This window comes from Plutella xylostella, chromosome 25 (assembly GCF_932276165.1).
Source record: "Plutella xylostella chromosome 25, ilPluXylo3.1, whole genome shotgun sequence".
In the NCBI taxonomy this organism is placed as follows: domain Eukaryota; kingdom Metazoa; phylum Arthropoda; class Insecta; order Lepidoptera; family Plutellidae; genus Plutella; species Plutella xylostella.
The window spans coordinates 6,937,236-6,963,484 of NC_064005.1; the positions used below are offsets into that span (position 1 = coordinate 6,937,236).

At 36.8% G+C, this 26,249-nt stretch overlaps 1 long non-coding RNA gene across 3 annotated transcripts in view; it reads right to left on the minus strand.

Moving 5' to 3' along the window:
* LOC105385603 overlaps positions 1 to 26,005 on the minus strand; it is a 67,834-nt gene extending 41,829 nt beyond the window's left edge. The window contains exons 1-3 of one of the 3 annotated variants that reach the window (XR_005253791.2): positions 25,613 to 26,005; positions 19,327 to 19,378; positions 2,028 to 2,088 (exon numbers count right to left, since the gene is read on the minus strand). This is a non-coding gene — a long non-coding RNA (homeobox protein prospero). Of the gene's footprint in view, positions 1 to 2,027; positions 2,089 to 19,326; positions 19,379 to 23,081; positions 23,589 to 25,612 lie in introns of those variants that run through there. The other 2 variants (XR_005253790.2, XR_005253794.2) reach the window with 2 other exon arrangements.
* Between the last annotated feature and the right edge of the window lie 244 nt (positions 26,006 to 26,249).

Sequence of the window (26,249 nt, forward strand, 5' to 3'; positions counted from 1 at the left end):
GCGTCAGCGGCACACGCACAAATCGGCACACGCACACAGATATTCCAATTTCGAAAATTCGAAAATCGAAACGTATATTCTAGCGAGCCTACCCGAGGCGCTTGGCGGCATTATTTCAAACTGGGGGGATGGTGGGAGAAGCAGGCGCGGGGTCAGCCTGCCTGTTTGTCTATTGCCGCGTTTTCCCATTCACCGGGTGAATTTTCCGAAGCCCAGTGCGCTTCCGACCCCCCTCCCCCCCTTTGAGCCGTCCGTCCTCGCTTGTTTTTTTTTTACCTGGCTACGGTAATGCCTAAAGGAAGGGCCACGGTTTTAAAGCTAAACGTATGTAAGTTTGTAATAAAAACGATTTTACGATTAATGAGGCTTTTGTATATTTGCAGACACTGCATGTACTCTCCCAAGCTGCCTATAGGATGAGCATAAATTAGGCTGCAGTGGGGTCTTGGCTTGTAGCAGTTCCTTATACTTGCAAACGACTGTCACTTGCCGAGGTGAGAATACGAACCGAGTGCTTCCTGGTACAGAAGCAAAGGATATACCTACCTATTGGAAAACCAACGTAGAGAGCTTTCGTTACATAAAAATTATCAAAATGATTTATACGTAGCCATATGGATCGATTTCAGGCTTCAGCCTTGTAATTTAATAGGTTGTCAATAAAATATGTACAGTCATATTACATACAACCAAACAGACGAACTTTCTTATCTATGAGGTAAAACATATTTATTGATATTATTCAAATTAGGTAGGTATGTCTGATACATTATAGATAACACTGAAATATTAACGCTTATAAAAGCATAGCCATACCTTAGCTTTTGTAAGCATGATTGGCAACCAAAAATACGAAATACGACGACATCAACGTACGAAAATATTGTGGAAAATTCAGTAGTTGGTCTTTGCCTACTGAGCATCACTATACATACGTCCTATACATACGGCCGCACATATTCACTGATACGCAATAGCCTCCTCTTTCGGCATTCGATATTCAAAACGGTTGTTCTTTGATTAATGTTCTGCTATATCGCTCCTATTCCAGCCAGCATTTTCGAATTACTGCGAATTTTGATCGAGTATCTTCGATGGTGTTCTTTGTTTGAATTTTCTCACCTGTTTTGTAATAACTCGAGCGAGGTTTTTTTCTAGCTATTTTTGGTGTTCAACTTGACTGATATACTTTTTAATGTCATCTACAAAGATATTAAGATTCTCATGTCCAGTTTGATTATTTATGCGAACACATTCGGTTGGTCAGAAGCTCAGAGCTCAGAAGATTCGATCTTTAGGAACAAAGGTAGGCAGACACCTACAGGCGGGCAGTGCCAAAAGTGCGCACCATGTAACGGCTACGTCGGGTGATTATTCGAAAATGCATGCTTCGTCCACCCCACAGCTCGGCGGCAGCACACACATCCGTCTCTATACGCTCTATGGACGGAGGTAGCTACGTGTCTATGGATATGTGGAATTTTTGGCATTAACTCTTTTATTCGCTTCGGCTGTGTCGCCGAAATTGCAACACCGCACCGGACTTATTTGCTTAACTCGCCGTCCAGTGCCTATTATGCGTATTTCTATTCAAATATGCATTTTTTTTCAAAGTTTTTTTTAGTTCTATATAGAAAAAAGGTTAAAATTTTAAGTTGTTGGTACTACTTACTTGTTATTATAATGGTAATAATTTAAATTAGACTGGAATGCTTGAGTCAGAAATTCTATATAGTATGAACCTAACCTAATTAATGTTAATTTAACAGTAACATAACTTTTGAACGGCTGAACCGATTTTGATAAAGTATGGCTAAGGATACTCGGAGTAACATTTCATAAAATATGACCCTACATCTTAATCTAATACTATCACCAACAAAACAAAAATCGGTTCAGTCGTTTGGGAGCTACGCAACCTCAGACAGATACACAGTCTCGTTAAACTTATACCCCCTATTTTACCGTTGAAGGTAAAACACTGTCAAAATGTAGTATAATCAATAATAAATTTAAAAAAAACTCACCATGAATGTGATTTTATTTTCTTATCCGGTGTAGAATCCTATTCCCGTAGTTTTGAGGGTTCTGAAAGAAAAATAAAACATAGCATTAATTCAAAGCATAAGAATAAGGAATTCGCAACTGATGAAAATACAACTGCAACAATAATTGAATGACGAAAGGGATTTCTGCGAACGCGCGTGTGTCGGACTTGCTTTCACCGAAAACAAAAAACACTCGAAACAAAGCATAAGAGGCGATACATCGTTGACAAACCAATCGATATTTTTACCGGCGCATTGTATCTTCGGATCTGCGCACGCGCCGGCCCCGGGGGTCCACACGTGCACCCGTATGTATACCTATGAGTAGCATCCTCGGTGTAGATTCATATCACTATACGTATGTCTCGTTCATAAGAAAGAAGCTTGTATGAAGTGATACTCTTCTAATAAGACATTTAAAATGAGTCCAGTCATTTCATAAAATATCCAGCCTTGAATGCCTGGATCCGGATACTAGATGTATAATATACAATTAAAATTTTCTTGTGTCAAAGTGTTTCTTGTGCTAAAGTAAAGCAAGTTATAATAAAGCCAGCATAAATATATCTGACGTTAGAATATCAATCACAAGAATTTACTTCTTTATTCATTTTGTCAGGTGATTATTATGTACCTATTAACTTTTACTTTCTATACTCTGCGAAAAGAAATAAATCAGTGCACATGCGTGCGAACAAAGAATGATTAACACCTTTCTTCGAGTATCGAAAGACGTTGGCAACAGTCGCCAGGTGGCGCGGGCGTGCGCGGGCGCAGCATTCGGGTTTATTGCAGTTTGTACGCACAATAGAGGCCCTTCAGTGCAGGAAGTAATTTGTAACTCTCCACAAAATCCTTAATGGGGCAATAACATGGCGTTTGTATGGAAATATGAATGATTCGCTGTGAAAAGACTCGGTTGCTGTTTTTTTTCACGAGTTAGGTAGTTCTTTTTTGTTAGGAATTTAGAACTGAGATTAAATTTAATCTGAACCAAATTACATATTATAAAGAAGTTTGTTTATATTGAATAGGTTCTGAAACTACTTGCACCGATTAATAATTAGCTACTGCGTAACTACTAGACCAATTTCTATTCTTTCACAAAGCTATATCCCTGAGCGCTTCTTATATCTAGGCTTCTTGTCAAGCCTAGATTCACAAGAAAAACCCTTTTAATTAAAGGTCCACGCTCAAAAAGGGTATATTTAAGATAAAAGTATTTATATTTTATTACTTTCGCGGTACACATAACGGATTACACATACATGACAGCTACATATTTTTTCTTATTCGCTGGAGCCCCGTATGCGGGTATTTCTGTGCCAATAGAAGGAACAATCCTTGGGCCCTCGACCACAATGGTCCCACAAAAATTGGTCTACTTGGCACAAATTACCACTATACTAGATCCCGCATCTCTGGACCCCTGCTGGCAGACGCACACAAGAATTGTTAGCTTTTTCTTGCGAAACTCGGTCAAGAGTCAAGATTAACTGTTATTGCTTTCGGAAGCGGCCAATTAGCAAGCGTAAAAGTTGTTTGTAACAATAGCAGTGACAAGGAGCTTTCATATGTAAATGCTGAAAGGAAATCGTGATAAGTTGAGAACTAAATTACACGTTACAACCCTTCTGCCTGTCTCGCCATCAGATACCACAATCACAAAACCGAACCTGTCATAACAGAGTATTGAATACCTACACATCATTAGGGTGCGCTCACATCACACCGCCCACTTGTAAGACGCGTGACGTCACCGGAACTGACGTAAGAAGGTCGCCGCGTCTTGAATGGGACACGCACACATTGACAATTAGAATTTGGGATCGAACGGTGGCCTCTATGCCGTGGCCGTAGAGCCGAGTTCCTGCCGTCTTAAGTGGCATGTGTTCTTGCGTGAGCATCTTGTGTGTGTTTGTGCGTGAATGAACGTACAACGCTCTGTTTACGTCGTGGCATCGCTGCTATTGAGATTGACGGCTCGACTGAATTGAATAGTGAACAAACAGCGCTTGATACTACACTCCTAATTGAATGGTGTCCATCCATTATTGTTTATGGTAACGCTCCGAGTTTGTACATTTGTTGCCGCTGTCCTAAAACGGAAGTTGTAAAGTGTAAAAGTTTCGTTAGTAAATACTCTATGTTCTAATAAAGTCATACTTGGCCGCGTTTTAAACAATTGGAGTTGAAAAACTGTCAATCATTTCCGAATGTTAATGCGGGCATTGTGCCCCGGGTTAAATGTATCGGCTCGTAAGGTAAGAGGGGTGAAGACTGAGGGGTGGCGGGCAGGTGTGCGGCCAGATGTCTTCAACAAATTGCCGTGCCATAAGGTACGGTGTGGAATCGCCCTTATAGTTTTTGTAGGAGCGCTTGGCGTGTGCCAAGTTTTAATTTTACGCTTGATTACTGGGTGACCGTCGCGGGGAGTCTAATCAATGGTTTGAGATGAATGTTGCACCAATTTGGAATATTGTTATTATTATAAGGGTTTTGTTTCTTGTGTTGGAACAGCTGATCGAAATAAAATGGAAGTAAGTAACACACTTAGGAAAGCCTACGCCGCCGCTCCGTAGCAAGATGCTACGCAGACGCTACGTCATTACTTCGTAGCTCGTAGGCTTTTCGTAGCATTTTCTTGCAATATCGAATAAATCTTTTAACCATAGTATCGAATCTACTCATTAAGGTTGTACAATATATATTTTTCCATGACTGTATCTATAAAAGTACAGCATAAAATACTTTCGAATACGCCTTACGATTCGTCTACGCCTAGCAATCCATAATGTGCAAATATAAATAAAAGCGCCGGATGAAATCCTCTGCTATCGGCCCTGCGCGGGTAATCAAAGGTGGGCTCAATGCATATATCTGTAGTCTGTACCTTTTCGAGTCGCTAGCTATCGGCGGCGGACGCTCAACGTTTTTCTCTCGTTTGCACATTGTTAATTGGCTTTCGATTTATCGTTGAGACAACGTTTTCTGATGAATCTGCCCAGATTTTTTAGTTTCCTTTCTGTTTTTCTTTGTTATTACTTTCGTTTGATTTAACTCGGAATAGTCGGAATGCAACCAGGAAGCGTACATAAAACAAAAGGAATTATCTTCCCTTTGCCGAGATCTCGTTTAGGTACGCAACTTTTTTGTATGGACAGCAACGAATGTATTGGTCTTGAACGTGCGAATTTTAAAATTCAAACATAACCGCCGCGCCGTGTAGGAAGCGCTCGTCACGTTGCCCCACATATTATAGGACGCATACACGCGCGTGGATGCGACCCCCGCGAGCGAAAGGTGTGCCATACTCGCAAACGAGGGGTCCAAACGGCCCCTATTATCTTTAACATTCGAAGTCTGTTTGCAAGATAAAGGCAAGGGGAGGCAGGGGGTTGATTTTCTTTATTCTTCACCCATGGATTATTATTATTTTTTAGTGATATTATTACTGTGATTGTCGAAAGCGACGCGTGCGCAGCTCAGCACCCCACCGATATGGGCCGTAGTGTAATGCTCTTACTTGTATGTATTTTTATTTTTTGGACGCATTGTTTGAGGATTTACTCACTCGAGGTCGTATTTAGTGGCGATAAATTTTCATCACCTTATTTTTAGCGAAGTTAAATTTAAAAGTTAAATAAGAATAAAAATTAATATAATAATATGTATTTATAATAATAGTAATCAAAATGCTGATAAGATGCACTCTCGCGCACAAGTTGGCAAAAGCAACAACTTTCAAATATGTATATTTGAAATCCATTTTTATTGAAATAGAATAAGGATCCTATTCGATTGACAGATTGGTAAGATCGTCTATGAAAGCAAAGATGCACAGCTGATTTTAGCCTCGCACCTTACTACGCACCTTAAGGAGCAAAAAATATGGGGGTCCCGTATGAATATAAGACTCTTATCCACCTTTCAATATATATGAATCAAATCGGGAGCATTAAATCGGATTCTATTGCTTGGATAAATGTAGGTATTAAAGGAAAATGTACAGCCTTTAAAATATTGGTATTTTCATAGCGAATAAAACCGGACAATTCATATGTAGTACTTCAGATGGTAGACGAACATTACGGGGTATGTATAAGATATTCAAAATTATACAACAAGCCTAGAAATTTACATCTGCAATCATCATTCATCACATCATTGCCAATCAGTCTTACAACTGAAACAGAAATACATAATAAAATGTAAGTTATGATCCGTATAGCTATCGCGATTGTTGTCGGTATCGCCGCGCGTATCGCTAAGAAATGCCACGTGGTGAGAGAGATAATATCTCTGCACATGTTCGGTATTGGGTTATGAATGTTATGATGTATGATTGTTATGCGCTTTCGAAACGGGTGGGCGTGGGCGATATCGCCGATTAATGGTGTATTTGGCGCAAGAAAACCATAAGTTCATAATATGTTAGTAACTTAAAGGTATGGTAAGCTACGTAGGTGTGGTTTGAATTTTATACACGAAAAGAGCCTACCCTACAGCTATTTACATGGTACCTATAGTCGCTTGACTGGCTAATCACGGTGATAAACACTATAGCTGAACTAGTGTTTGTCTACAATATTCTTACAAGAACACAAAAGCTAACTAGCTCATATAAAACCAAAACAACCCAATTATTGCATTACCAGCGCGACAAAAAGCCGATATCCTTATTTGTTTAAGCCCATACCGGTATAAACCGCAGTATCGATCGGGGCCTCGTGATCCCCTACCCTGGCCATCTTGGCTGACGGCAGCTGCAGGGTCAAAGGTGCTCCACACAAAGGCAAGTACTGAGGGGTAAGTATCCAGCAAGGGTCGTGGGCGCATGTCTGCAGGATTACACCGCCATGTTGGCTCGATATATCGATCGGAGTGATATCTGGGCGACTTGCTGGTGGCCCGTTCGATGTTTGAGAAAAATCGTTTTATTTTTGTCTTCGTTCTATATTCGAAAGTAAGGTTGAATTTATGAAAAAAAACGGTTTTCACATTCTAGTTGGATTGCTCGAGTATTAAATTCTTGCGAGAAATAAATGAACCGATGCATCACAGAAATGACATTACACCTTCCATATTTATGACAATAATATTGACAATTGCTCATTCAGAGGTATAAGCTGCAGCTTACGAAGCTGCAGTGCGCATCTGTCAGTGACTCGTGCGCCTTTTTGCAGAAAAGATGCGCCTGCGCACGGCGGATGACTGATGGATTTCGCTGCTGTTTTTTGCGCTTTTGTTTTGCCCAAACATATCGGATTTATCGGTGCACAGCGTTTGTTTTTTAGATCACTGTTTGTTTGTGCTTTTGTATCGATTTTGGAAATAGTCAGTTAATTAACGATTCTTTATATTATATTAATGATTCATGATTGATTGGTGGAGAATGTTTTGAAGAAGCTTTCTTGTTATAAATTAAAGATAGTAATTGCTATATTACATTTACGCGATTTCTTTATGATTTATACTTTTGACAGCATATTTGTATTGGTAGCACTAGACATACGGGCTTCAATGATTTCAATAGATCGTGCAAGGTGTGCTCGTCCGTCTGTCTGTCACAAAAGGAACTCTTCCCTTGGATCTCCCGAGAAAGGTGCAAATTTTGAAGTAGATCCAAGCTTTCTTAGATTTTTTGCATAGCGCATCTTACAATATCAAAACAGATGCAGTTTCTTTGTACCTTATATGGGACAAGATTTATGATAATTATAATATTTATGTTTGAATTCGTCATTTATGAAGACATTGCTGGTAGCGTTTCTGAAAGAACCTAATCTAAGTTTACGTTACGCTAATTAGACCATAAATAATTTATCATTGATGTCTTCCAAATTAGCAACAAAGAGAGTGTAAACAAACATTTATGTTTCACCAATAATCAGTCCTTAACGCCAGTTTAACAACGTCTTCTTTCAAATAACCTCACGAGACAATAGCGTATGTAATTTCAGCTGAAACGGAAGGAAGGAACAAGTTATACACTTGCTGTATTTCCTTTTTCTTTTGTGTCATATCTGACATATCTCTGTTGTGTCACGTGATCTCGTAATTATACGTTCGGCGTCGCGAGTTTGTAAAGAATATTCAACTTGTACTTGTCGCTTCCTGTACTTTGTGGTTTGTTGGGAATTCTGGCAGTACAATTTTAAGTTGTTCGCTGTGAAAAAACTTTTTTTTTTTTTACGCATATAGAGACTTTTTAACTACATTATAAAGAGGAAAAGATATGATTTGAGATCTTATTGTTAAAATATTATCAAACTTCGGTATTTAAAAAAAAATACTTACTTATTAATTAAAATACCTTTGCTTTTACACGGGTAAGGGTAATTAATACATTCCTTGTGTTTCCTGTTGCCAGCCGAAGCTAAACGCCTGTTTCCGATTGTTACCATGCTACGCGCGTTGGTCCCTTGAATCTTATTATTGCGGGTTTACGTTACATTTTTCTTTAAATGTATTTATTTACTATGTTCACGTGCCACGTGCCTAGATTTTATCGTGTTCTTGCTATCACGCATTGTGATTATTTGCTCGTAAGCAGGTAGACATTTGTAACTTATAGGTATTTAGGATCCTTTTATTCTATAAAAGTATACAAGAAGTAAGTATACAACAATACTTATCCATAGCTGTAAATGTAGGGAGGTATCGGTTCCAATACGTTCCGAGTGGAAAGACTTAGGTACAAGAATAAACTTTTGCAGGAATTCATGTACTTCTAAGTATAGGGAATAATAAACAAACACTATCGTCACTTATTAAAATATCTAACATGTAAAAAATATTAAAGGACATTAAAAATATCTGTACCAGCCGAGAATCTAAGCCGGGCCATTGGGTAACAGACAGCGACCAACGCACCAATCCAGTCCTCCGGTTATTGTTTACAAAAACCCGTTCATTAAAAGGACAGTCGGATATCTCGTCAATATCAAGTGTTCCCAATTGCTACTTCAGACATACAACAAAAATATCGGAAAATATAGCTTTTTAGACTCCGCCGCGTTGTTCCTAGCTGGAATGTTCAATTCAAAGCTAATTAAGAACCGTACGGAGCGATCCCGCGTGCCACTCCACTCGCTACGTGCTTTTAAAAAACAATCAATTATCTGGTTACGCAACCGGATAGCGAAAAAAGATCATATTTTTTATCGAGATGATTGGATGAAAACATCTGCGAAATTACTTGTAGTAAGTTCGTAATCGTAAGTTTTTAGCAAGATTTCTTCATTTGCAATTCCTTCGTTAAATATAAACGCAAAGATAAAGTACAGACTCTTGCAGTGCAATTAATTAAATTCAAGTTGGAAATATATGTAAGCAGCAAACACTGGCTAAACCCGCTCGAAAGCTAAACAAGAGGCGAAACAAACGGAGCTCCAGCGCTGTTTCTTCTAGAACAACGAAATCAGTTTAAAGCTGTGACGTCACAAACGTCTCTGCTTGAATCCGGCTTATGGCTCTACCGACCCGTGGCTCTTCCTCGCTCTACGTGGCTCTATCGGCGGTAGCGGAGCCGCAGAAACTCCACTACCATCCGGTTGTAATGCTAAATTCAAATTCCTTCAGTTAGTCCTGATGTTTTGGGTTATGGACATTCAATTTAGTATGTTTTGTTTCTAAATCACTACTCCTAGCGGGTCTCCACCCGCTCCGTTTTTTCACAATTACAACTTCGGGAATTTGTAGAACGAGTGAAGGCTTACATTTATAAAATTACCTAATTATTATATAAATTATAAAGGAAAATACACATTTAAAGATGGCTGTAAAATATGTCCACACATATATTATGATTATCCTCGATTAGTCCTGGTTTAAAAGTGGCGCGGTGAACGCCCACCATCGACTTTGTGCAATTTTAGTTTGAAGAGCCCATGCATCTCTTTGTCGGGCGAATTTCCCTCATTACCCGCACTGTACCTCCGCTACAGACTCGAGCCAGCTAATACTCGCTGCAGCGTCGTAATGAGCTACTCAAGTACGCCCTAACTTGTTTACATTGTTTCTTTATTGTGTTTTTTATCCTTGCTGTGTAAAAAATTCCCTGCCCAGCGCAATAAAACGACGAAAACGTCGCGTTGCGTTCAGCCTTCTTTGTCTGTGAGGCGATTTATTTTTAATTAGTTGTCTATGGTCTTTCTGTGACAGTCGCATGTGAGCCGAGTGTGAGGATGCGTGGCGGAAGATCCCTGTAATCATCTTTTGTGTTGTTTTTCTCTGTAGGTAAACGGTCCGTTATGATGTTCGCTTGTTTTGATGTGAGCGCGGCTTTAGATTAGGCCAGTTTAATATCGTGTTGGCATTTCTTTTTGTGCTGCGACGCGAGTCTAGTCTTTGTAGAGTCTTGATTTGATGGTTAGAAAAAAATAGAAATACTTTATACTTAAGTTCTTTTTATCATGCTGATTTTATACGTAGGTATTTATACATTAACGGTAAAGATGAAAAAAAGAGGTTTCATTAACCCAGACCTTATAGATTTCTCGACACGCACAATCAGAAACCTCCTTGTCTCCTAAAAATATGTTAATTTCTCAATACGCGGCAGCTAATATTTTACCCTCTCCACACAAGCGAAGTTAGTACAGTCGGTAACAAAAGTGCAGCGGGTAGGTACATGGTACAGTCGCGAACAAAGCTGCTAATCACGCCGTGTGTGCGTGGCCTCGTTCCGCACAATGTTTGTGTGCTGATTAAGAGGATTGTCTCCGTCCAAGATCGCTTCTCGGATATTAAAAGCGGGCTTCGCGCGGAAAATGTCTGCTAAATGCCGGCGGTCTCGGCAGATCATGAGCTTGGGATGATCTGCCAGGATTCTAAATAGATTTTAGCTCTTTTTACTAGGCCAGCGTGGTAGATCAGGCCTAATCCAGGAGCCAGGAGACCCGTGCCCCAGCAGTGGGGACGTGATGGGTCGTGAGTATGAAGTAGATTTACTTCTTGAAAGTATTTAACACATTTTTGTACTGATTTTTTTTAACTTTTTCTTCTTTTAGTATAATATTTACTTACTTCTTAAAGTATGCTTGATTTTAATCATATAAAATTCCTATATGCTCCATGACTATTGCGTTCAATAAACTGCAGTAACTACTAGATAATATATTCTATATTATTGTAAATACGCAGAAAGAGGCACGCATTTCGTACCATATCCATAAAATATTAGTGACCATATAGAGATGTAGGAATATTTTTTTTCTTGTCCGCGATCAGCCGGGACGGACGGGAAATGCCTACGCGAAAGTTGCGCCCACAACACACACGGTTTTGTTCGTATTATTCCTCGCCGTTTTGACGCTCCATTGTGCAAATAGCTTTATGATAATCTTCCGTTTCTGTTGATTCATATTTTAAAATGACGAGCGTGATGCAGAAGAGGAAGTTGGCCTACAGAGAGAGGGTGGGTAGTTGGGTACTCTCACCGGAAGTAGTTTGTGGTTATCTAAATTAGTTTGTACGTTGGTAGGTCTACCATGATATCAACATAGTAAAACTATTTAGGTCCGATTTCGCCATTAAAGAATGCGGCTTATCCGAATATAATTTTATGTATACGAGACGAGTCTTAATTATGACGTTTCTTAATGCTTATTAATCTCAAGTTAATAGTAGATGTCTTGTTCTCGGATAAGCCTTCTGCTTCAATGGTGAAATCGAACCTTTCTTACATTACCGCTTTATTTCAAGTGTCTGCCAAAATTTATAGACCTTTAACAATAAAAAACTATAGGTAGCCTATAGACACCTCTATTTACAAGTTTGTAAGTTTAATACAAACAAAACCAATAAAACTGGTGAGAAAGTGCTTAAGACTTCTCAAGAGGGTCTTTAGAAAGCCAACCCTCTAATACACTCAAATCTTAGACGAAATTTGGAACAAGATAATCGTTATAAGGCTATGTAGTGGGTAGGGCTGCCAACAACCACGTAAAAAAATGAGTATTTTTTGCATCTTTCCCTATTGTGATTGTGATCTATCTGTGGTTTCATGCTTCTGGACTTTATTATTTAGGTTTGTGTTTTTGGAGCGCCGTCAAAAGTACTTAATGTTTTAACTTTATTTATGAATTCTGCAGTCTACGAATATTTTTATGTAGTTAATGCGTATAATATAACTATCAATAATACCCAGATCACACCGAATTATGATGATGTATCTATTTAATTAATGAATTTAATCAATGACTTCTGACAACCCTAGCCTCCCTCCTCACAAGACCCTCCAAGACGTTGCTTGTTGACGCAAGTAAACACAGTTTACCGACGATAAAAACAGGGTTAACCCCGAAATCACCGATTTATCCGTGTAACACTAAAACGGCTTCGGGGGAGGGCGACATGTGTGTCTTGTGGTTTAAAAGGAAGTTGGAAAGGCATTGAAGGGTTGAAGTGATTTGATTGGTGTGGTTTTGTTATTGGTATTTTTAATTAGTTTTGAAATGCCGAAAGTGGGTTAAGTTTTTGTCGTTTAGTAGAGTTGGGTAGGTTGAGTTTCGAAAATAATTTAAGGTATAACGTACTTATAAGTATATTTTTATAGATATTTAATTGATCACTAATATACCTAACTTCTTTTTATTCAATTAGCAAGTTAGCAAACATAATATATTGTACATTCATGCAAAAAAACTAATCTATTCGGAAGCTCGCGAAAAAGAGATAACCAAACCACACCTTGTGGTTTTGGGAGCACTTTTTTTGCCAAATGTTTGAGCAAACATTCGTTTCGGTTTATGAATCGAATCTAAATTCAAAATTGGAACAGCGCGTGCGCCCGCGCACACCTTGCCGACATTTGCGAATGAGAAGCATCTTTACACCGCCAGTTGTGAAACTGTATTGTTCGTTTTCGACACATGTTTTTGAAGTGTAGTAGGTAGCTACGTGTGATACTTATGTGGGTTATTTATGGTTTACACAAAGCTACATAAATATTTAAATTATCATATTACTTTTATGGTTCTGTCCCAATTTAAAATATAAGAATATATGTAAGTATATGAATTTTATCATAAAATTTCAGCAATTGAATTAAGAAGGTACTTAATAAGATGTAATTTAACATTAGTACACGATAAGTTTGACACCCAATTATTTATTAACTGGTATACTTGTATAAGTATATATTTTTTTACTAAACTAACACATTTTCAGTTCAAAAATGTTTCGAACATCTGGCACTTGTAAGGGCAATGAACCTACCAAATGTTTGTTGATAGTTCTTATAGTTTTGGTTTTTTAAATCAATAACATTGTGCATCGTTATCATTGAATACGTATGGGGGTGTGCTACTAGGTAAATATCGCACTTTTTTAGTATTATTATTACCTATTACATTATCAATTTATCAATTGTTTGACCGAACTGTATGACTTCATAAAAAATCAGTCACATTTACCTAGTGCCAATTTCTCCATTGTCGGTTATCTAACCGACAGGGATTGATTTATAAATTAAACGTCATCTCCATATAAAATTCATGACAGATGCGTTAAAAGTTAACCACTACTCCCTGGTTATACTCTAACCGAGAATGGAGAAATTGGCACTTAGGCGGTCTTCCTCTGAATGAATGAAGTGATGACTGAGATAGGTATATGTATATTATTATGATGATAGCATGTTACGATAGAACTGAAACCCATAAATCAAATCACAGTAATAATTAAAAAGACATTAACCCTTCTCTTGGTAAAGATAAAGTGTACTGAGTAATAGAATCTGTACCTACAAACACAGTGACGCAGCTCCATACGTCTAGAAACCCCACACCGGACATCTGTCGAGATCGTCATATTATTCAAACAAAATGTGATTCACTTCGACTATTTACTGAGAGTTTTCGTGAAAAAAATTACGCCCATATTGTTTCCGTGTCAGTAATCAAAGATGGTTCTTTAATCTTCATAAATATTATGATAAGTAGGTACATACCTGCAGACCTACTTACATATGATGTTATTTGGAAGATACATTTCAAAAGATAGGTGTGATATTATGTATGGATTTTACATTTCAAATGTATGCTTTACCTCGCTATTTCATCTTCAGTAAGTTCGTTCGTTCTAGCAGCAAATATACCTAATAATACACCTATCTAAATTAGGTACTTAATTACTTAATTGTAACCAAAAACTATTCTTCAAAGAAAACAACGCATCTTGAAGTTTTATTACTAGGCAGTTTTCCCAAAGACGCTCGCTGACATTAACGCGGAGTTAAATTAGTAAACATTCCACCGACACCGCAGAATGCAATTAACGAACTCGCAAGTTGCACTGACAAGACACAGGACTCGCATGTTTCGAGCAAACTTACAAATTGATTCCGTAACTTACCCACCCATGTGAGAGATCAAAGACGTGTCGATTCTAAGTTTGCTAATTAGTTTTGGGCGTTATTCAAAAGTGGGAGGTTCTTTTCGGCAATTTTGTCATCTTATAACTTACTCGACTCGCAGCAAAGTCAGGGGAATGAGAGTAGTGTCCATCAATATCAAAATTAGATCACCAAAATTCCGACAAGTACAAAAATCTGTAGCAAAGCCGAACATTTAAAAAAAGGAGTTGAATCTTGCAGACGCAGCCGGCACGCGCTTGCATTACACAAAAGAAAACAATAAACGCCATTAAACGCGAACAAAAGGAGTAAAAGGCAAGTCGGGACACAATTAAAACAAGAAATAATAAGGAGGTTTTAATAATAAGTATTATTATATTGTGAGAGATGACAGTAGGGTAGGGGGGCCAAGTCGCCGACACCTGGCGGGACGCGTGGCGACCTCTGCGGACGAAGCGTCTGCCGATTATTTGATTTCAGGGTTCTGCGTTACATTTATCGAATGCAAAGGATTCGTATTAGTTATTGAGTAAGTACTCTGGTCCACCTTAGGTACTCTAGAAGGAATCTTGCCTTTTTTATATTATAGAATTTAATATTTATAAATATATTTTTTTACCTATTGATGTGATTTGAATAGTTGATGTGTAAAGTAAGTATTTTTTTATTAAGAAAAGTACTTTGAACCCTTTGAAGGTGGAATATGGAATTCATGTCAATATCAATGTACCTAGTTAATTTTAGTTGTTGCTAGAAGTTCCTACTAAATTATCCTACTAATAATTATATTCATAAGAGATAACTCTAAATATTGTGAGTAGGTAATTTATATTTTAAAGAGCATATTTTTTATGTATAAAAAAAAACTATGCACATATTAGCATAAGACAAGTTATTTTGAGATGCATTTAAATATCACGGCAACAATGCTGCTTTACCAAAGCTAGCCACTATTGCTGCCCTCTAAGTAACTACATTATTCAATTTCTTTTGACAACGCCACACGCACCGTATCAAACTGGTACTTATGAGGTAGCACACTAGCGCCATCTGTCCGCGAGAGACGCACCTGGCGAGGCACCCTCGCGGAATGCAAGAAGCATTGTCACCCTACAAGATTACAGAGGTTAATGCCATTATTATTGTTATTGCCATTTATAAGACTTATTTTGATTTACAGTTTTGTATTTTAATATTATTACTTAACTAAGTTTAAATTTTAAGTAATATAATGGTTTCTATGTTAAAAGTACTTACACAAACCTAAATTAAAATGATCGCGCCCAATCACTAAAAATATTTAAAATATATTCACATGCTTCCACAATCCACATACAGGTGCCGGCCCACCTTTGTATAACAGCATAATTTTAAATTTAGAAAACGGAAGCGAAACCGACTGACCAATAGGAGGTCGTCATGGCTTATGCTTGCGCAAACTAAGCAATTCACTTCTCAGTAAACAATTGAATCTTAATAGAATCCATTAAGGTCCATTTTATATTAAAACCACAGCACAAACACGGCATTTGAGGTGTGTAAAGATAAGTACTACATATTCAGATACAATTACTCGTTTCCTAAGTTGAAAAGCGGATGGATTTTTCCGGCGGAAGTGAAGTCTAAGGGGGGAGCAGTTCTCTGTAACTATTTGACGTGAATAACATGATTGAGTCACGAATAACGTAAATAAAAACATACTTTCCTATAAGTACATTAATTTCGATAATAGTGATAGTAACAGTGACAAGGTAGGCAAGTACTTAGGAAAGGTAATAAGAATAGGTCCTACACAAAAATAATGACTAAATCAGTTTTTCCATATTATGCAGTCAATCAATCAATAAACCTAAATAGTGATATCATTTAGGTAGAAATATAGAGCGGCTCATATTGGAATAAGTACTACCTTTAACATAATATGTAACTAACAAAAGAAAATTGAATCTATTCATAATGTTATAAGTTTGAAAGTATTTCAGGACACACCACAAGCTAGTAATTATAATTCCTACTAAGCGCAAGAACTTGCCAAGAATTTTCCGCGCGCGTGACGCCACACTTTTTAATAAAGGCAAGTTTACATTCTCCGCTGTAAGGGGGGTTCACACTTGCGACAACGCGCAAATTGAATGGAGGTGTCGACGATTCACGCTCACTTACAACGCTTAGCGCGAAACGTGTTGAAACTGCGTCTCGTCACGTATATTAGCGCCTGAATATAATTACCGTAAGTTTTCCCAAAGAATTTTCCCGAATGTTTCGCGTTTCAGCGACGTTTTTGCAAAGTTTTGTTAGTAAGAACCCTTTGTTCATTATTTAAGATAAGGATTTTGCTACCCTACTTAAATTCGGAGCAAATTCATATCTTGGTATTTTCTTGCGTATTAAATTTCATTAAAGCGCATTCAATAAGTATAGAGTAGAAAAAAAATGGCGTTAAAGAGCTTTTGCTACAACACTGCTGGCTGCTGGCTGCATAGAACGCAAACTCTGGCTTCCTCGAATAAAAAAAAAAACATTTTAGAAACACATATTCCAAATTCAAAAGTTGTAAAGGCGCCATGACACCGCCCTCGCATCGCGTAATGATCCCAAGATCCCGCTCCATCGCGCCCCGTTCTTAATTCCATACGTTACTACTCTTAATGAGATGCACCTCTATACCTCTAAAGTGTCTACGTACAATGGAACGTGATCACGTGATGCGTTTGCTTTTAGGAGTCCTCAAGCTCTGGGTTTCCATTTCTTCAGGAGCCTTATGAAAACACCGTTATTATTGTCAACTGGTGACTTTTGTTAATTTTAGACCATATTTTTATTATGTAACTAGGTGTTTCTTAAGTTTTTAGTAAAAAATAAGCGTTATTATTATTTCTAAGTATACTTACCCACTAGATGTCCTATCATGACTATATGATCATTTTACAGAAGATGCCAAAAACATTGATAGAAAGATAATAGGTACTACCTAAACTTTTCTTTAGGGAGTAGGTATAGGTAGGTATAGTTAAGGTATCTCATCGTATTCTTAGGAATTCCTTATTTTTTTCTCTCTATCTTTGATAAAGTTGGTAAATAGGCAGAAATATAATTCCGTACACAAATATTTTTAAAATAAATAAATAAGTACCTAGAAACTAAGCCACGGATCCCACTACATAAAAGCAAAATTCTCTTTCGACTTATTTTTTCTTTATTTTTCTTTTTGTGATCTCCAGGATCGCGCCTATTCAACCTTACCCAGGAGCGTTTAAAAAGATGACTTTTATGAATTCAGCAACGTTATTCGAATGTACACATAGTGGGTACCTACAACTGTGCTAGGTGCATAAATTACATATCTAATGTGTGGGAATAAAAAATAAGACTCGTGTAAAACGCTGCCAAGACAATGCCAAAATGTGTCAAAACCGTTTTGTATAAATTTATACAAGTATTTTTATGGTAATACAGTATAGCCTACCTATGATACCTTTACCTATGAATTCCAGCGCTTGTAGCGTTAGAAATTAAGAGAAAATCTTTTCCTTCCGACTTTCAAAAACAAATACCTACCTTAACCGTGACTCCAAAGGATTTTAAAAGCCGTGCTCTATTAAAGCCGAACCAGCTAACATCATAAGACAGAAACTTAAGCAGCGATCCCAAAGAGGCACATTTGGCACAACTTCCTCTCCATTAAGCCTCAAAGAGGAACCTGGACTGAAAACTGAAAGAGACTAAAGCCTTCATAGCGACAAAGTTTCCAGTTTTCCCCGCCACGGAAGAAAAGACTTTAATGTAAAGGGGTTAGGGATAAAAATGAATGCGAGTTGTAGATTTCAAGTGAGATGCACCGAGATTAAGAACTTAAGCAGAAGGTGTTTGCGTCCACGTTTTTTAGTATTTATAGACTCTTTGGATATCTGTTTATTAAGCGGTTTATACCTAATAGGTATCAAAACCTGGAGACAAGCGCCGAGCACCTAGGTACTTATATTAAATAAGTATATTTCGTGAATCAAAAAATGAAGTTATCTTTATTTACTTAGGTATTCAATAAAATATATACATATTTCCAAAAAAATAAGACACATAATTATTTATTCAGTACTAGCTGTTCCCGCGAGCTTCGCTTCGCCTAAAAAGTTTTCCCGTGGGGATTCCGGGATAAAAAGTAGCCTATGTTCTTTCTCAGGGTCTAGACCATATGTATACCAAATTTCATTCAAATCCGTTCAGTAGTTTTCGCGTGAAAGAGTAATAGACAGACGCAAACAGACACAGTTAGGTACTTACTAATATTAGTTAGGATTTTTTGGAGCTAAGCACCAACCGATCCTAATGAATCATTCAATCATCTGAACCTAAAATTCTAAACTCAACTATTCAGTTGTTTTATTGATTTCCAGCGAACGCCACAACGATCTTGGTCCTTCATAGGCGAGTCTCCAAGTAGAGGTCAGCGCTATCGCCGGAAGCGCCTATCACCGGAAGTAGCCACGATACACGCGTGTGCTTGCCTTAGTTGTTTATAACTTGACGGAACTTTTACAGTTTACTTATAGATACACTTTCGAGCAATGAAAAAGTTCCGGTAACATTAGCACCAAATTAAGCTCCTAAACGGAAAAGGCTAGCTTAATGACGCCGTCTGCAATATTGAAGTATAATAGGTACATCTAACAGCGAATCAGACTATTATCGTAAGTTTAAATAGGTATTACTTACAGTTTTTGAAAAATAATCAAATTATGCAACCAACGTTTAGTTCGTCAATAAAGTCATGAAAACGGAAATGGATTCTAACTAAGGATCTTTGCAAAATTGCACTCTTAAGTTTAATGGCTTTTAGGTTTAATTAAATGGACTCAGTACAGCAGTAAATTAGAAGGTATTTGTTATAAATATATGTAAGTATAATATTTCACTTACTTGCTAAAGAAAGAAAAGTGCTCGAAGCAGACGGTCTGGTGTTGTGGGTCGTCTGAAAAAGAATAACAGTTCTTAATAATAAATAATAATGTATTTTGTACAAAGAACTACTCGGGCAAAGAAACCTTAACCCCCCTCATTGCTACCTAATATAGCTAATACTTGTACCTAATAACGTGATCTTTATCATTGGCAGAAGAAAAAAATATATACAATCAGAAGTCAGAAACCTTGTTATTATGTAACTGTTTTCGTGCCATTGCCTACATAGCTACATACAATTTCCTAATAACATTGTGCCATTAAACATTATCTACAGTTGTTTGAATCGAAAGGGGAATCCAAATAGCAGAACAGTGAAGTTACATAACAACTATGCAGGTTTCCTTCTAAGAAGTTTCCTACGCGTCTTGGCCCCGCCCTCTTGCGTCTTACGGCCCCGCCCCCATCTTGCGCAGCCCCGCCCATCATCTTAAAGACTTTACCAAGTCGCCCACGCCCAACGGCTATCGGCGAATATAGATGCATATCTTATGTGATGGGCGTTTCACTTCATGTTTGATTTAGGCGTGCGTAGAACTAACTTCTAGCATTTGTCAATTCGTTTTAAAGTTGTAGGTGGGTATGGTGAGGCTTGTTGGTATTGGTGCGTTTTCTTTGAGGCAGTTTCGTTATAATACATTCTACATTCGGTTTGTTAAGGAACCCTTTATCTTTCTACATCAGACGTGCTGTACGGATGTATTTGAGTTTGAATATAGATAAAATACGTTACTGATAAATTAATTAATACTACCATGATTATCTATATTTATTCATACGAGAGGATTGGCAGTAACTTGTAACTAGCGACATCTGTCAAAACCATAGTAAACTAACTACGAAACCTGCGCGTGAGCTTTTAAACAGCGCCCTCTAGACGGGAGCAGTGGAACCATTTCAAAATGCTATGTCATAATATGAGGGTTGTGTTGTGATGATTAAAGGGGGCCACCCCGGGTAAGGACGGTCAAGATTAGAAAGTTTCAGTATTCTTCGTCAGAGTGCGCTGTATGATGTTTTAATTTAATTAAAATAATTTAGTTAATGCAATTAAACACTATCTGTCTTTCTGTCTTGATTGGTTATTATAATATTAGATATAAGCAATATACAAAGCTACTCTATGGATGTAAGAAGTACTATTCCTCTAAAAGTTTTATTTATAAATAAGATGCCAATAACTGTCGTACCTAATAATTTGCCTACCTTTTAACTGTTACCATAGACTAATATTGGTATACCATGTCTTGTGATGTGTTGTGAGTTAGATGCCGATATATAGCCTGCATAAGATAAGGTTATATTATGTTACTAACGCCATCTTACGGAAGGTGGTTGAACGAAATTAAGGTACATGTAAACTCTTCGATTAATCGAACAACGGCAACGGCAACCTCGAACATTGTATGATTTATTTAGTCTCGCTACTCACCGCTAGTGGAGCTAAAATCGTAATCGCTAAGCTAGGGTTACCTAACTACTTATTTAAATACTAAAATCTGCTGCTTAGTGCTTATTATTATAAGCAGATAAGAATAAATGAAAATTAATTGCTTTTTAAAATAAGCTGCTTTTGAGCACGTTATAATGTGTTTTTGATTTATAACTGATATATACCTATATATTATGTTCGCCTGTGTATGGTGCAATAAAGCGTTTGTATATAAACAACGAAAGATTATTCATGCATTAACTACAATGATATATTTATCTACAGTCCAAATTATTTCATTAATAAATAATAATAATTCATTTTAGGACTATAGGGTATAATATATGTAATAACATATACATTTTAACCCCCTTATTCATAAAAAAAAGTTAGTGCACGCTTTAGCTATTGAACTGTTTTGTCCCTTTCTGCCAAAGAACAAATTGTTCTCTGTCAGAGAGTGACAGAACAGTTCAATAGTTAAAGCGTCCAGTAACTTTTTTATGAATAAAGAGGTTAAACGGTAACTGAAATGATTGAAAATGAAATATATTTACTTAACTATTACATTATATTTTACCTGTGACTCTTAATATGAAACTGTTCTGTGCACTAGGGAATGATACCTAACTCTTTCCAAGACGGGTATAGTCAAGAAAAAGAAAAGATATAGCTTTAACTTATACCTACGGCAGAAAGCAAAATATACTAGAACCAAATACTTGTTAAAAGCGTTTTTCTCAAAACTTATAGGTTGTCATGTTAATTTTTGCGTACCTATCCAGTGTCTAGAAGTTAATTTTAAAAACTATGAATGCGGGATTGAATTCTACTAAGTCTAATTGTTTTAGGACAAAACTGAGTGATAGAAATAAGCCTCAAAAAAACGTACATTGGAGATAGCATACCAAAAATATGTAGTAAATTTTCACCTTTTGATGGGTACTATCGATAGGTATATGACGACCGAATGGCGTAGTGGTTAGTGACCTGACTACTGAGCCGATGGTCCCGGGTTCGATTCCCGGCCGGGGCAGATATTTGTTTAAACACATATATTTGTTCTCGGGTCTTGGATGTGCCCGTAAAATGGCAATAGGCCCGCCCCCTATTACATTGGGACTATCATAACACTCTGGCGAAAAGTGGGTGCAGCAATGCACCTCTGCCTACCCCGCAAGGGAGTACATTAGTACAAGGCGTGAGTGCGTGTTTTTTTTTTTAATATATATTTTGTGTCCCACAAAAAAAACATTTTCTATTAAGTACCTACTTAAATTTTTATCGTAAATAAATAAATAGGGTGAATTATGCTAGAGCATTAATTAAATTTCCTTGAAACATTCGTTTCTGTAAAAAAATGATTCCCTTAATTTTTTTATCCTTATTCCTCTTATCCTAAAGAAATAAAATTAAACGTAAAACGTGTTAGTAGGGCTAATTAGCGCCGCCAATAGGAAAAAGCATAACTTCGATTTAAAAGTGTTTTTCCAAAAACTGCTCTACAGAATCTTCTAGTTGATTTTATCTATTCTTATCATAACCTACTGCCTCAAACCTACAAGTCTACTGGGAGTTAATATAAAAAATGCTGTAAATTTCTGTTTGTGGCAAAAATTATATGAACTTCTAGACTAAGAAGACTCAAAGAAAGAATAGTTGTGGAATGCATAAAGGAATATTAGAACTAGAAGCTGCAGGCAGGAACTCAGGGTATCTTAAACATTATTCTCTAGAGCTTTTTTTATCTAATCGGCGATAGGTGAATGGTGGCTATTCTATATGATTTTCTAAGGTTTTATTAAAGCCTTCTTTTATTAAATAAAATTGAGAAGCTATGCTAACTAATACCTACATAAAAACGGCAGCAACTAGAATAAAAAATCATAAAAAAACACAAAAGAACAAAATATATTTATTTAATAACCAAAAAATCTTTTTACTGTATAATAACTAGCAAATAAAAAATATAAAAAACTAACTACAAGAAATTAAATCAGATATATATTCGGATATGTATCTTAAGAAACTGATATAAACCACAAAATTACCAGTGAATTAAAATATGATTTAGCGCTTTGTGGTAATGTTGAAGAGCGTATCGCCATTAATAAATAATAAGTATTCCGATTAGATATATCTGAGTTAAATTCAACTTAACTACTGAAAATAACAGAAAAAAATTAACATACAAAACGTAGGTATAAATTAAAAACAAAAAAAAACATTTTTAAAATGAGCATCAATATTAAACAGTAAGTAATTGTAATTGAAAAAGCACCTTGGTCCAAGAAAACTCTTCTCGCTGATAAAACAGTCCAGTTTTTACACTAAAGCCAAATGTCCTATTAACATTACAATTAAAACTTATGGCAGTAAATAATTAACGTCCATTACAATGAAATAGTTAGTCCTTACAATAACTCTAAATGTTTTTAACTCTAACGTTATATGTGTTCGCTCACTGTCACGTCCGTCCAAAAAAATACTTTAAAATAAAAATATTCTCAATAACGATCAATCGTTTCAAATTTCCAAATTTCTCCACAAATGTAACCGACATAAATATTAAAAATTTTGCAAAAAACTTTTTGTTCACCATCAACAGTTAAGATCAAAAAGTGAGGATCAAGGGGGTTTAGTCTAAAAATATTTCGATTAGACGCGGTGTTTAGATATTAATTTAAAATTTTGTTTTTTAATTTAAATTTATAATCACAAGAGCACGAGGAACGTGATTTGCGCCGCGCGGCCCGGCCGGCCGCCGCGACTCCAGACGGACGACTGAGACGACGCCGCGGGCCGCCGCGCCCCCTACCCCCGCCGCCCGCGCCCCCACACCCCCCCCACCCCCGAACCAACTTCGTTACGAGCCACTTGTAATCCCCGCGCGATTTTTCCGCCTAAGACAAATTAGGCGGCCGCCCGCCCCTCTATGGCTCTTTCTTTTGGGCGGTTTCTTATTCTTAAGAAAAAAGCTTGGATTGGCTGTTTTTTTGTGCGTTTTTTTTTGTCGTTTCTACATATTTACAATGTAAATCATTTTAATATTTCCAAATAACATAATAAATCTTGCAAGATAGTTTTTTAATAACATGATATCTTAATTCCCCTGTAATACTGATAGAAGGAGATGATTTGTTCATATCGTGTGATGTAATATATTACGTACCTAACTGTATACTTACTGTCAAATCAAATTTATCGGGTACGCACTTGTATGTCTGGGTCATATCATATAAATAAGTGCATGTATAAATTATCGATGCCCCAATGTTATGACTACGGAGTGTTTTATTTTTAAATGGCATTTAATCGTCACTCTCACTCTCGCCCAGCCGGTCGCCGGTTAATTGTAAATAAAATTCAATCATTCAGCAAAAAATCCCCGTAATCGACATCAGCAATAATCAGTGAGAAGCCTCGCACGTCGAGCTTTTTTTTTATTATTTTATGTTAAACCTGTTTGTTCGCGGCTCGCGGTGAACTTTTTATAAAATGTAATTCGAATTGTTATTTGTGAAGTTAATTTAAACATTTAAGCTTTTAACGTTTTAAGCGTCAATATTATTAATAAGTTTATATTTAATTTTACACTTCTTACTATCTGAAGGTGATGATTTTGGAAATATATGTATAATTGGCTCATGGTATCAATGTCAGTCTGGCACATTTTGACAGTGACATTGGCGAGACTCAGTGATTGATAAGCGTACGACGATTATTTTACTGAATTACCAAGCAGATTTTTATTTTGAGAGAGAGTAACTTTTATGAAAATAACATCTTTGAAATAATTGAATGGAATAAAATCTAAATATACAATAAAATATGCATACCTAATGTGTTTTTTTTGTATCCATTTTTTTTTTGTATACTTTAAAATTAATATAAAAAAAATCGAGGAGGAATACCTACCAAGAGTACCAACATGCTAATTCAAATTTACAGGAGTCGAGTCTAAGACTCTCGAAATTGGTCGGACAATGATAATCATCTTCAGGTCAACCAACTTCGTTGATGTATTCACAAAAATACTTAAGTACTTATTTGCATATATTATCTACTGGAGTTACCTACTTCATATATTGTTTAATTTATTTATTTATTAAAACCATAACTACACTACTCTTATAAATTGTATTTTTATGACAACATCATTTTCAGAAGGCATGAATTAGAGCTTAACAATAGCATTTTAATAGAAATCACAAGCTGAATAGCACAGCCTGTTACAAAAAACTTAGCTTCATTATATATTCTTGTATATTGTCGGCACAGAAAGGTTAAAACTGATATAAATTTTATAAAAAAAATATTAGATTTTTTTTATTTTAGTTAGTTTTTAAGAAAAAGAATATAGATAGGTATTAATTTAAAAGTCATTAGACTATAAAATTACGTGTCCTATATGGCTGCAAATTTTCTTGTCATACATAATATTTTGTTAGCCCTGCACGGCTACTGGCTGAGTGTCGGACAGCGGCCCGCGGGCTGATTTAAAATAATTCTTTCATCGCAGCGGTCCAGCTGCTGCGACAAAGGGTCAACGAACTCGCTGTTTTTAAAAACATCAATCTTTCGATTCGAAATTGTTTTTTTTATTTGTATAATTTTTAACTGCATAGCACATTTTGACTTTAGCATTGATGGTGTTTTTGGCAAGACAGAATTTTATTACTGTAGAGATTGGATAGAAATGATTTTTATTTGGTGTTATTGAGAATATTTTCAAAGCTTACAAAAATAAAAATAGCGAACTTAAAATACACAATTTACTAACTAAAACTCCACTCAAATGACACTGGGTACCTGCAACAGCCGAAAAATCCAAGTTCTTCCCGGCACACTGATGGTGAAATTTACAAACGTTGCTCCTCCGAATTTTCAAGCACCACAAAAATAACAATTGGCAGTCCTTACGATAATTTTAAACCTACAATTATTAAAAATATTTTAAGACGAATCTAATTTTTACCAACAGTTCGTGTCACTTAAACTATTTTCTGTAAAATCCAAAGTCCACACAAAAATCAATTTATCAGCAAAAGTCCACTACGAAACACAATTTTTAAAACAAAAAATAACGCGGTTAAGGAACTTAGTACCACTTATAGACTATGCGGCAATACGAGCCGAATATTTACATTGAAGAAAAAAAAATGAGGTCATTCGGAGGTTACGGGCAACGCAGCCAGTCGGCTCGCGGGCCGCGACGGGATGTGTGCGGCCTGCCCCGCGCGCCCCCGCCCCCCCGCCGCCGCCGCCACGTGCGCGCCGCGACAGGGACGCACACACCCGCGCCCCCGCGCCAGACAAAGACCGACTATTCTTTTTTCAATTTACTATATTTGCTGATTTTTATTATTTTTTCTCATTTCGATATTTTATTTTTTAGTTGATGCGCCCCGCAATTCACCTGTTGTGCTTGACCCGCTTCGATCTGTCG